Here is an 11,404-nt window from a genome sequence, read left to right on the forward strand (position 1 = left end):
ATTAGAGAACAAAGCATGTCACTGAGTTTCTAATAGAGTCTAGCAAGTGGAGTTGGCAAAACTACAGTGGGCAGGGCTATGAATTGTTCCATGCAGAAATCATTGCAGCGTAGTTTTTCAACAGACTATATTCAATGCAGAACTGTTTTATTTGGCTCCGTGCGAAATACCTGAGGAAAAACTAGGGCTAGAAAGTTGTCTAAGGAGGAGTCATATCCTGTGCAAGAACAGCATAGACTGGTGAGCAGCCTTAAAGGAAACCAAATGACAGCCGCAGCACCAAGCAACAGCGAACCAGGAAAGATGTGACAAATGTCTGCCAGGACTAAGAGAGAGAGAAAAGTCTCTAACCCCCCTCTGGTTCTATCTTTAGCTGTGTTGCAGAAGTCTCAGTGTTTATACATTTGTTTTCCTATTTTGATTACCCGCCCCTTCTTCTTGAATACACCCAACTGATGTTTTAACTTCTATTTGCGAAGGGTAAAAATCTGCTAGAACATCTGTGGGGTTGCTTTAAAATTGTCTTTCTATTGACTTCTGGTAATTCCTTCCTGGTTAGATGGCAGAAATCCGTGAGATGGAGGTCTTTCTATTTTCTGCCCTTCACCTCCCTCCATCAACTAATACAGATCTCATGATTTCTCCCCTCAGCTGGAGTTGGGGGGAGAACCTGGGCCTCTTCTGCATGATGGATAAGCTGATGAAAACTCACTAAATACACTTGTTTTTCTGTTTTTCTGTTTTTCTGATCTCTGCACAGAAGAGTTAATTTACTCCGCAAAACTGATTTTGCTCTGCATGGTGAACTGCCTCTTCGGTGCTTTAAGCGTCTTTTAAGCGTTGTTTCTGAAAGATGCTTTTCACCGATTCATTTCTCTCCTGCCTGCCTGAGATGGTCTATTAGGTACGCAGAGAAGATCTTTAGTTATGCAGATTAGTGACTGCATTTGAGAACAAAGGAGAGTTGGGAAAACTACAGGGGGCAGGGCTATGAATTGTTTCATGCAGAGAGCATTGCAACGTAGTTTTCAACAGATTATATTCAATGCAGAATAACAATTGTAATATAATAAAGTGGTCTAAACTGGTTGTTTTTTAAACTGTTTTATTTGGCTCCATGAAGAGCCATCAGATCTGTTCTGAAATCTGATGGAGAGAGTGATCATGCCATTGTTTTTTGAAACTTTTCTTCTGGCAAGCCAAGCTGAGAAGTGAGCCTAGGCTGAGTGATTCTTAATGTGCAAAATGCAGTTAGGAAAAGAAAAGGAAGGAACAAACAGCCAACCACCTAATCATTAGTAACCGTATTCATTCTTCAGACCGGCTTGCTATAAATTCTGCTTGCTGGGTTTTTCACATCCCCAGCAGAACTATCAGGTGCACTTGGAACTACTTTAACTTGACTCAATGTCTGAAAAGTTTGGCGCAAAGACACAAAAAAGGCTCTTAATAAGTGAAGTTGTTGTGGCTTTCAACAGTTGGCAAAGAGTCTCACTTATTGCCTTCCTTCCCAGTTCAGGAATAAGGCTGTCTTGCTTGCTGTTCTCACCCTGACAAGATTTCTCTGGTTTGCTCAAGGAACAAATCAAACTAACCTTTATATATCTCACTATTCCATTTTCCTCTTTGCACTGCCAAGAACTCTTACTTCCTATTATAAAACTGATAATTATGTAATTATATGGACATGACTCAAGTTTAGCCCCCTAGAGGTGCAACAAGCTGAAAATGAGCTCCTTTTTCAAGTAAGCTTCAGATTAACCTGGACATTGATTTTGTTGTCCTTGGCAATTTCAGGTGTCACTCTGGCCACCCAGATCACACCCGTTGCATAGCTGCAAGCCAACTGGACCATTACCTTTACAATCAGGAACAGCCATTGTGCTTGCTGACTGTCCTTAAATATTATCATCAGTAAGATGGGGGTGAAACGTTTGCCAAAAGATTCTCACTTTTCTCTACCGAAGCAGAGCCTCAAAAAATTCAAGAAATACTCAAAAATATTCCTCTACATGGAAATCTTTAGTAATAGGTGAACGATTTATGTGATCTGAAGAGAAACCAGAGTATGACAGTAGCAATTTCTAATCTGAAGAACTGGGCTGGATTCCCCATTCCTCTTCCACATGCAGCCAGCTGAGTGCACTTAGACCAGTCACAGATCTCTCAGAGCTCCCTCAGTCCCATCTACCTCACAGGGGATCTGCAGTGGGGGGCAGAAGGGAAGGCGATTGTACACCACTTTGGGGCTCCCTTGGGTGGTAAAAAAGCGGGTATGCTGCCCTAGCTGGCCACACCCGGTAGCAGCTGCCTCGGTGAGGCCTGGGCGGCCAGCCCAGACAGAGATAAGGTACAGTCCAAGTCACCGGGAGCTAATAAGAACAACGTAGAGCCAGGCAAAGAGTAGTCAAACAGTCCGAAGGTCTGAGTCCAGAAAGTCCGAGAGTTCACCAAGCCAAATCACTTTACCGAAATCCGTCGTCAGGTCCGAAGCCAGGGGGTCAAGGATTACGCAGCAAGTCACGATAGCAGAGCAGGTCCAGGGGGTAGTCGCATAGATTGCTTCCACACTGGCTAGCTGTTTCGGTCTCCCTAAATGCAGCCCATCTAATGAGCTGCACCTGCATGGATGACTCAGCCCTCCTCTCCCGGCGTGAGTCCAGCTGAACCCCATCGCTTCTGACAGCTCGCCTGCAGTCTCTGACTCCTTCTCCGCTCCGTCAGCCCCACCCCGTGGCTCTGTCTTAAACGTCCAGCCACGTCTTCTGTGTCCGACCCCTCCTCCTGCGGAGGTCTGTTCTCTGTCAGCTGCCAGGAACATCCCTCCCCCGGGTCCAGCTCATTCCTCAGATCTGGCTGGGCTGTTGACCCTGGTTGCTCCGGCAACCCCGGGGAGTCGGGAGGCAGCAGCGGGGGTGTGACTGCGGGGTACAAAAAACCATATCTTCTTCTTCATTTGCTTTATTTGCCAGGGTGTAAAGTCCTGTCCAATCACAACTGATTTAAGCTGATCTCAGCAAGGGACTTATGAGGCTAGTGAGAAGCGAGGTGGTTTGCTATTCCCTTCCTCTGCAGTCTCCCTTGGTGATCACCAACCCAAGTATTGACTCTGCTTGACTTCTGAGATCTGATAGCATCGGGCTATACCATGCTGCCATCCCTCCCCACTTGCTTTGTAGTTTTGTTTAATCGTCAGCCAGTTCAGTTCGCACCCCAATTGCAAGCCATGATCCTGCAAGCCTATCCTGTTTGGATGCAATCGGTTGAATTTGGAGGCATCTGTTTAAATTATGGTCCTGCTTTCATGTAGGACCTACCCTGTCCCTCCACCGGTCTGCCATCACTCAGCATCTACAACAATTAAAACAATGCCTGAGATTTTGGTGCTGAGGCTTTCTGCTTAGATGTCTTCCCATGAACCTTTGACATTTCTTGGGATCTGCTGCTGCTGCTGACTGCACAGGTGCAGACAGCAGTGGATGCATCCAGCAGGACTCACTTAAAGCCACCCAACTGTGCAGGCTTGGGCAAGTTACTAGCCGCAAATCATTTTGTCCTTCACAAGTACATTTAGTGACCCAATTGTCACAGCTGGGGATATGTGCCTCTTCTCCAGCACATGGATAATTTAGTCTGCAGACTGGGCAGGAGTTGCACATTGCAGCACATGTATTGCTTCTGTAGCAAGGCACAACCTGGCTGGTTGACACGCTGCTCTGCTTTGTGTGAACTTGGAATTGCAACAAATTTCAATCAGGATTTTGCCTTAAGTGTAACAGGAGGAGTTCGAGTAAAGTAAGTTTATCTGTTGAATGTGCTTGTTTAAAGTTCTCAGCATGCCTGCTTATTTGAAATTGTTTACTTGATGTGGCACAGCCCATCTAAAGTTAAGCCTTCAAGACCCATTGGTTTTAAGGAACTACACACTTGGGTATGAGCATGGAGCATGGGTTGCCAGCTACTGACTTGGGCCCATTATACACAGAGACCTTATTGTAGATTTTCAGAGTAGCAAGCCTTTAATCTTGGCTTTGGTTTCTGGGTCCACCTTACGCACTATTTCCTTTCTCTGATGTATATATTCTGCAGCTACAATGAAAACCCCCACACTTTTCTAAATCAAGTTGAAACATTACTTGTGGCTGATTCTCTGCTGTGTTATTGGCCACTGTGATCTCATAATATGGGGAAATATGTTGAGTGTACAAAATGCACAGTAGAACCCACAAGCTGTGATTTTTGACAGCATGTATGTGTCTCTCTGTATGTACAAACGCCTGGGCAAAGTCTGCTTCAGTTCCATCATATTTTGTACAGGGCTGCAGTTTGTATCAGGAATGAGTCCTCTGGCAGAAGATCTGGAGAGTTTTTATAGTCTTCAGTCACTAAACTGGAATAATTTTCCTGGTTCATGCCCATCCCTACTTCTAAAACATCTGAAATGATGCCAATAATGTCAGGAAGACTTTCAAGGTTATTTCTGAGTTGCCTCCATAATGGTGAATGCAAAATGCTGAAGTCATATCAAACATTGATCTTAATCATAGAATAATAGAATAACAGAGTTGGAAAGGACCTCCTGGGTCATCTAGTCCAACCCCCTGCACTATGCAGGACACTCACAAACCTATCACTCATCCACTGTAACCTGCCACCCCCTTGAACCTTCACAGAATCAGCCTCTCTGTCAGATGGCTATCCAGCCTCGCTTTAAAAATTTCCAAAGATGGAGAACCCACCACCTCCCAAGGAAGTCTGTTCCACAGAGAAACCGCTCTAACTGTCAAGAACTTCTTCCGGATGTTTAGACAGAATTTCTTTTGAATTCATTTCATCCCATTCATTCTGGTCTGTCCCTCCTTTTCACATTGTCTCTGCAGGAGGCATTATAAGCAGTGTGGCAGGAAGGACTAGCGGTCACTATCAAGAGCAGCAGTCAAATGTATCAAGTTCAACAAGCCACAATTGGCAACATGATCTGTAACAGAACTTGCAAGTATTTGATTTAGGGAGTTCTGACAAAGGCAGCTTTGACTCTCAAAGGCTCATACCCCCAAATCTTGTTGGCTTCTAGGATGCTATTAGACTTGAATCTAGCTGCTCGCTTTTATATCTCAGTCCTGTTTGAAATATAGAAATTAATCACATGTTGGAAATGCATATATGAATAATATAAACTATTGTGCTAAGCAGTTTGTGTAGATATCTATGCATTGTACTAAATCTGTGGAAAGAAGCTTATTATGCATTGTTATATGCAACAGGAATGGAAGCCATTTTTATGGGCAATTGACATTTGCCTTACATTCAGTCTGAGATTTCTTAATGCTGTTTACAGTCCACTGGTCAATAAGCTGCTCAAAGTGTTTATAAACCAGGCAGCTGCCAACATCATAAGTCAATAGCCTAATCTTCTGTTGCGGGCTTCTTTTTAAAAACCCTTTGTATTCTTTATGGCTCCTTTGCTGATCGGCTGTGCTATGCTAAAGGTGTTTACAGGCAGAGGTGATGCAGAACCTTCACATGCTATGGCCAGGTTATAACAGTTGTAAAAGTCATCAAGTAATCTTGTGCTTCCCTGTAGCAGAAGATGTCAGGTGATATGATGAAGATGCTGTCTGGTATGTACCTCTCAGCAAGACCAAGCCGAACATCTGCCACCAATATTTCTATTTCAGCTGCCTCTGCACCTGGTTGCTCTCTCCGCAAGTTCCTGTTGTATTCTTCTTCCATATGCTCAGACATCCGGCAGTTGGTTTATAATGTTGTGCGGCTTATCATGGCCAAGTAATTTGCCTGAGGAAAGCAGAAAAGCACTTAAGTGAGATTGAGATATCAAATTCTACTTCATCTTCTATGAGGCAGGTCGTGTGGTTTTTTATGACTTATTTGTCATGTCAACTCACTGCACAACTTCTTATTTTTCCATCTTGGCAAAAAGGTGACAGGAATGGATGAACAGGACAAGTTCTTCAGAGGGCTCAGTGGCATAAGTCATTGTCTCAGTTCCTTTACTGTTGATTACCAAAGGACACTCCTTCAGTTCTGTTGACTAGGGGTTGGAAAGCCCTGCCATCTGGAGCAATGGGATAGGGCAAATAATGTGTTTTGCTTTTGTGTGATGTTGAGTTGACTGTGAGTGATATAGTGAGGGCCCCAAAGGAATCTTTGTCTTGAGGTACTTGCTGGCTTTTGGCAGCCCTGCTGTTCACGACTTTTTACCACTTTAAACCAAACTAATTCATCAAACGCAGAAGCCATGATTCCTATAATAGTAACAGTTCAAGTAAACCAAAATATTTGGATATCAGCCTGTTTAGGCTAGCTTCTCTTGGTGCCAAGTACAGTAGCTGCTAGCAAGGTGCCTAACAGAGAGGATAGCTGACTGTGAATCAGCTCCAATGACAGTAGCCATATTAGTGGACCCACATGTAAAAACACGATGCGATTAACATTTCTGTGAATTGTGTGAAATTTGCTGCACAAAAATGGCTCCTCAAATGACTCTGCTGCCATGTAGGGTTTTGTTTGTGTGCAGGAGAGCACCACTGCTGTGAATGTTTCCAGGGCGGAGATTCAAAAATATTTGGGCAATGCAATCCTGGAGGCTTCCTGTGGTGGATGTGGGCGGCCATCAGTATAACAGTGGCACCACTGGTCCACTCTGTAATGGGAGAATGTGTTTACCAGGAACCAAGAAATGCTCCTGTAGTGGGGACACATGGATAGCTGCCACATCAGCATCCCCAGTGACTGTGCTGCTGCACCTAAGAAGACATCAGAAGGTTACAACAATGTGGCTATGAGAGACAGGAAGGAACCAACCAACCAACCACAGGCCAACAGCAGTAGGCACACTGGCTCCAGGGACACATGTGGAGATCTGATCTCCTTTCCTGCTGCTCTTTTTCAATGGCTGCCCACATGGATGAATGGGTAAAGAATATGCTGTACATGGCCCCAACACCCTGGGAGCCATACAGCAGCTCCAAGACTCCAGCCCCACCTGTTTTGGCTAATGGGACCTCCCTGTGGTGTAGCAATACCCTACTATTTTCCCCTCTTTCTTCCTGTGGCCTCTACCTCCCATCAGAGGATGTGGAGTCCACCTATGGCAATGCCTCATACACATGCTCAGCCAACCTGGAGAGTCCCCAGTGCACAAGATCCAGAAGATGACCAACCCTGCTCCCACAACATGTCTCAGTAGGAGTGGTGGTGCAAAGATGCTCAATGAAACCAGGGGAGCAGGGTGATGGGGTCTGGAGTTGGGAAAAAAGAGCAACACATTAGTTGACATCATCCTCCCATGCCCTGCTCCCATAGCAACCTCACCTGTCCTTGGTGGAGGTGGCTGCCCTTTTCTGACTTCCATTTTCTCCTGACTGTTCAAGTGGGGGTAGGAGAAAATTGTTTTTTATTAAAGTTCAATGACACTCCTACGCATTGCTGGGGGGGGCATTGGGGGGAAGGATTGTAGATGAACCTGTTGAACTTTTAAAGGTATTATTGTTCCTCTATGGTCTCAACTGTGCAGTGATTGAATATGAATCATCATAGGATTATTTGTTCATTCACTATGAAGAGGAAAACACAAATTCCATATCTCTGTATCTTGCACGTAATATGTTGACACATCAGAAAGTAGGATGTGAAGGCAGTCCAAATGAGGCATTTTCTATAGAGACAAATTAGGTCATTTTTTTGTACATATCATATCTAAACCACTTACCATAAATACAGGAAATGAATGACTAATATAGCAGAGAATTGGGAGGAGGAGGAACAGGAAAATAACTTTGATGCCACTTTTAAAATATACAATTGAACTGAAATTTGAATTGTATTCTACATGCTGTAGCTTTGTTTCGGAGCTTAAAACATTAATCCTAAAAGCAGAAAACAAAAAAGTATCAAGCAATAAAATTATGGCAAGACATGCTATAGGAATTTCAGTTTCCTTTGGGGAAAAATATTAACCAGAGTGAAGAGATGGGAAACAAGTAGTCATAAAATATTCTATTTAGAAGTTAAATTCAAAGGCCTTAGATGCAACGTAATATGAGCACAGTGCCCAAAGAGGTCAATAACTTTTGTAAAAATTTCTAAAGTGTAATTTAGACCATATTTGAAAACTTTCTGGAAAAGCAGAATCAGACTTTGGAAAGGATCTGGGAAGCTAAATCTAAACTTTATAATGGGCACCTTTTCCTGACTTCCGAATTCATAAGGTTTCCAGCTGCTGAGAATTTAACTGAAGAAGTTTAGGATCTCATCTCCTACACTGAGCATTGAATAGGTGCTTTTTCATAAAAAGGTGTAAGTGCATTCCCTTTCAGTCTTTCCTGGGTTGTTTCAGAAGGTGATCCTTCTGCGGCTGTGTAGGAAGGTCCAAGCGAGGAAGCGCAGTTGCCCCTCCTGGGTGGGGTGCAACTGTCAGTGGCTCACTCTGCCAGGAGCCTGGGCATGATCCTGGATGCCTCCCTCTCTATGGAGGCCCAGAACACAAGCGTAGGATGGCTGGCATTCTACTGTCTATGCCAAACCAAACGACTAGTGCCCTACTTGGCCCTGGAACACTTAGCCACAGTGATCCATGCAATGGTCACCTCTAGACTGGATTTCTGCAACTTGCTCTATGTAGCAAGTAGCAACTTGCTCTATGTAACCTTTAACCTTGATCTCCAGCTTGGAGATCCCACATTCGTCCCACTCTCCAGCAACTCCACTGGCTTCCAATTGAATTCTGGAGCAGACTTAAGGTTTTGGTAATCTCCTTTAAGGCCATATGTCATCTGGGCCCAGTGTACCTGAGGGACCGCCTCGCTGTCTACACCCCCCCCCCCAAAGAGCTCTACGCACTGCCACTTGTAACTGGTTGGTAATCCTTGACCCCAAAGAAGCACATCTGACCTCAACCAGGACCAGAACTTTCTCTACTCTGGCCTCCACATGGTGGAATGAGCTCCCAGAAGATATCAGGGCCCTATCAGAGCAAGCACAGTTCTGCAGGGCCTGCAAAAGGGAGCTCTTCTGACAGGAACTTATTTGAGGTCAACTGAATCAACACCATCTACTGGGCCGCCCAGAACACATCCCCTAACTTGAATCTTGAACTGACCAACCTTTAGAGTCATAGTGACATGTTTAATGTTGCTACCACCAGTTATGGAATGTTATGAAACCATAGTTATTACTGGTGTTTACTTCATGACTACTAAATTATACTGTACTTATCCTTATGTTCTCCTATGTCCTATATAAACCGCCATGAACCGCAGGGGAGGACCATATATAAATGTAATAAATGAATGATTGAATAAATATAGTGTTCACTTGTTCAGAGTGAGGGCAATATCTCAATGGCTGGGATTATCCATGCAAGTAGCTCAGGAAGCATTGCAGCATTATTATACTGCCAGATCTGATTAGCTATATGACACTATTATGTCATTATAGTCACTAGGATCCCCGATTAGCTAGGTGTACTCAAAGAAGAAAACAAGCCTAACATGTTTTTTTTTTAAAAATGGTGCCAACTGTAGGAATGGAAAATAAACAAAAATGCATGAAAAAGTGACCGCTAAGGGTTTGTGGGTAGGGGTGGGGGGTACTTCAGTCCAATAATTAGCTTTAAAACTGAAATGAGAAAATATCTGGCATAGCTGAGCATTGAGTAATATCAGATCCCTAAGGGCACAAAAAAGGTGGGACTTAAAGGGTGATACTTGTTCTGGATTTCCTTTTCTTTTAGCCTGTATTCTGCCCTCTGAAAATGACCTGCCTGTTAAAGTTATTTCTTGACATGTGGCATCTGAGCTAGTCGATTCCTAAAGAAACCTACAAAAACAAGGTCCTTGTATCTGGATCTGTCATGGCAGTGCCTGAGATTTATTATGTTAATAATATCCTAGGTTTCCCATAAAGGTAACCAAAGACATACTCATTTTTATAGCTTTGGCTAAAGTCACTTGCATGGGCCTTGATTTAAGTAAGTAATAAAATTCTTTATGAAATGTATTTGGGGGGAAAGGGGAGCTGGGGCACGTGATCCATTGCTGCCTTTCCAAGTATAATGCCTTGTCCTTTTTCATTTTGTTTCACCTCAGGCTCATTACACTCTGCTAATCAGATTTCCATTTATTTAATCTTAAAGGCTAAATGCATATTTAAACACCCTGTACATGCAGAGTTTAAAATGGTAATCCTGTGCACACAGTATTTCACAACCTGGCCCAGTTAACTTTTTAAAATGGTTTTAAAATGGATCATGTCAGGCCCCTTTCACACCTCTGAGCAAATGTGCTCCTGTATATCTCTGAAACCAGGGATTATGGGCAGCCTTGCATCTGCAGTATGCCCTCCAATAAATCTTTTCTTTCTAGGGCTGCTATAATAACATGTGATGGTTTGTGATATTTTTAGGATTCCACTTGGAGTACTACAGAAATGTTGATAGCCTCATAGAAACTCTTGCCCCCACTACCACATTCTTGATTTGTTTTCAACCAGTGTACTTGAGGGATCATCTTTCTCCTTATTTCCCCTGCAGGGCTCTTTGCTCTGCAGGTTTAAATTGGCTGGTGAACCGCAGCCTACGGGAAGTTTGTCTAGCTTCGACCAGAACCAGGGCCTTTTCAGCCCTGGCCCCTACGTGGTAGAATGAGCTCCCAGAAGAGCTAAGGTTCCTGCTGTACCTGATTCAGTTCCACAGGTCCTGTGAGATGGAGCTCTTCCACCAGGCTTTTGGTTGAGGCCAGGCTGACAGAAGATCTCCCCCTCCCTGGGTATTTCCCACTGGAACCTTCCATTGGTAACATCATCCCTGGGCACATGGCAGATGGGGGGGGGGCTGTGTGGGTGAAAATCTTGGGAACTTTGAGATTTTATGTATTTTATTGTATTTTTAATTGTTAGCTGCCACAAGATGACAGGCCTGGGATATAGCATATAAGTACAACAGCATATCTAGCTGCCTCTTGTGGCGCAGAGTGGTAAGGCAGCCGTCTGACAGCTTTGCCCATGAGGCTGGGAGTTCGATCCCAGCAGCCGGCTCAAGGTTGACTCAGCCTTCCATCCTTCCGAGGTCGGTAAAATGAGTACTCAGCTTGCTGGGGGGTAAATGGTAATGACTGGGGAAGGCACTGGCAAACCACCCCGTATTGAGTCTGCCAAGAAAACGCTAGAGGGCGTCATCCCAAGGGTCAGACATGACTCGGTGCTTGCACAGGGGATACCTTTACCTTTACCTTACAACAGCATATAAGTACAACAAACAAACAAACAAATAAGAAGAAGCAGTGACAATCTGACTCTCACAGGTATGTGAAACACATACCTGTTCTGAGGCTTCCCCCCATCTTCCCTCTCCCTCCTTAGCTCTTGTCTCCACCTGGGCCCCCGC

At 44.2% G+C, this 11,404-nt stretch overlaps 1 non-coding gene across 1 annotated transcript; it reads right to left on the minus strand.

Annotated features, from left to right (window-relative positions):
* Window positions 1-1,954: 1,954 nt before the first annotated feature.
* Window positions 1,955-2,070, minus strand: LOC143828022 (U5 spliceosomal RNA). The gene has a single exon (XR_013227480.1). It is a non-coding gene; the product is annotated as a U5 spliceosomal RNA (small nuclear RNA).
* Between the last annotated feature and the right edge of the window lie 9,334 nt (window positions 2,071-11,404).

This window comes from Paroedura picta, chromosome 1 (assembly GCF_049243985.1).
Source record: "Paroedura picta isolate Pp20150507F chromosome 1, Ppicta_v3.0, whole genome shotgun sequence".
Lineage (NCBI taxonomy): Eukaryota > Metazoa > Chordata > Lepidosauria > Squamata > Gekkonidae > Paroedura > Paroedura picta.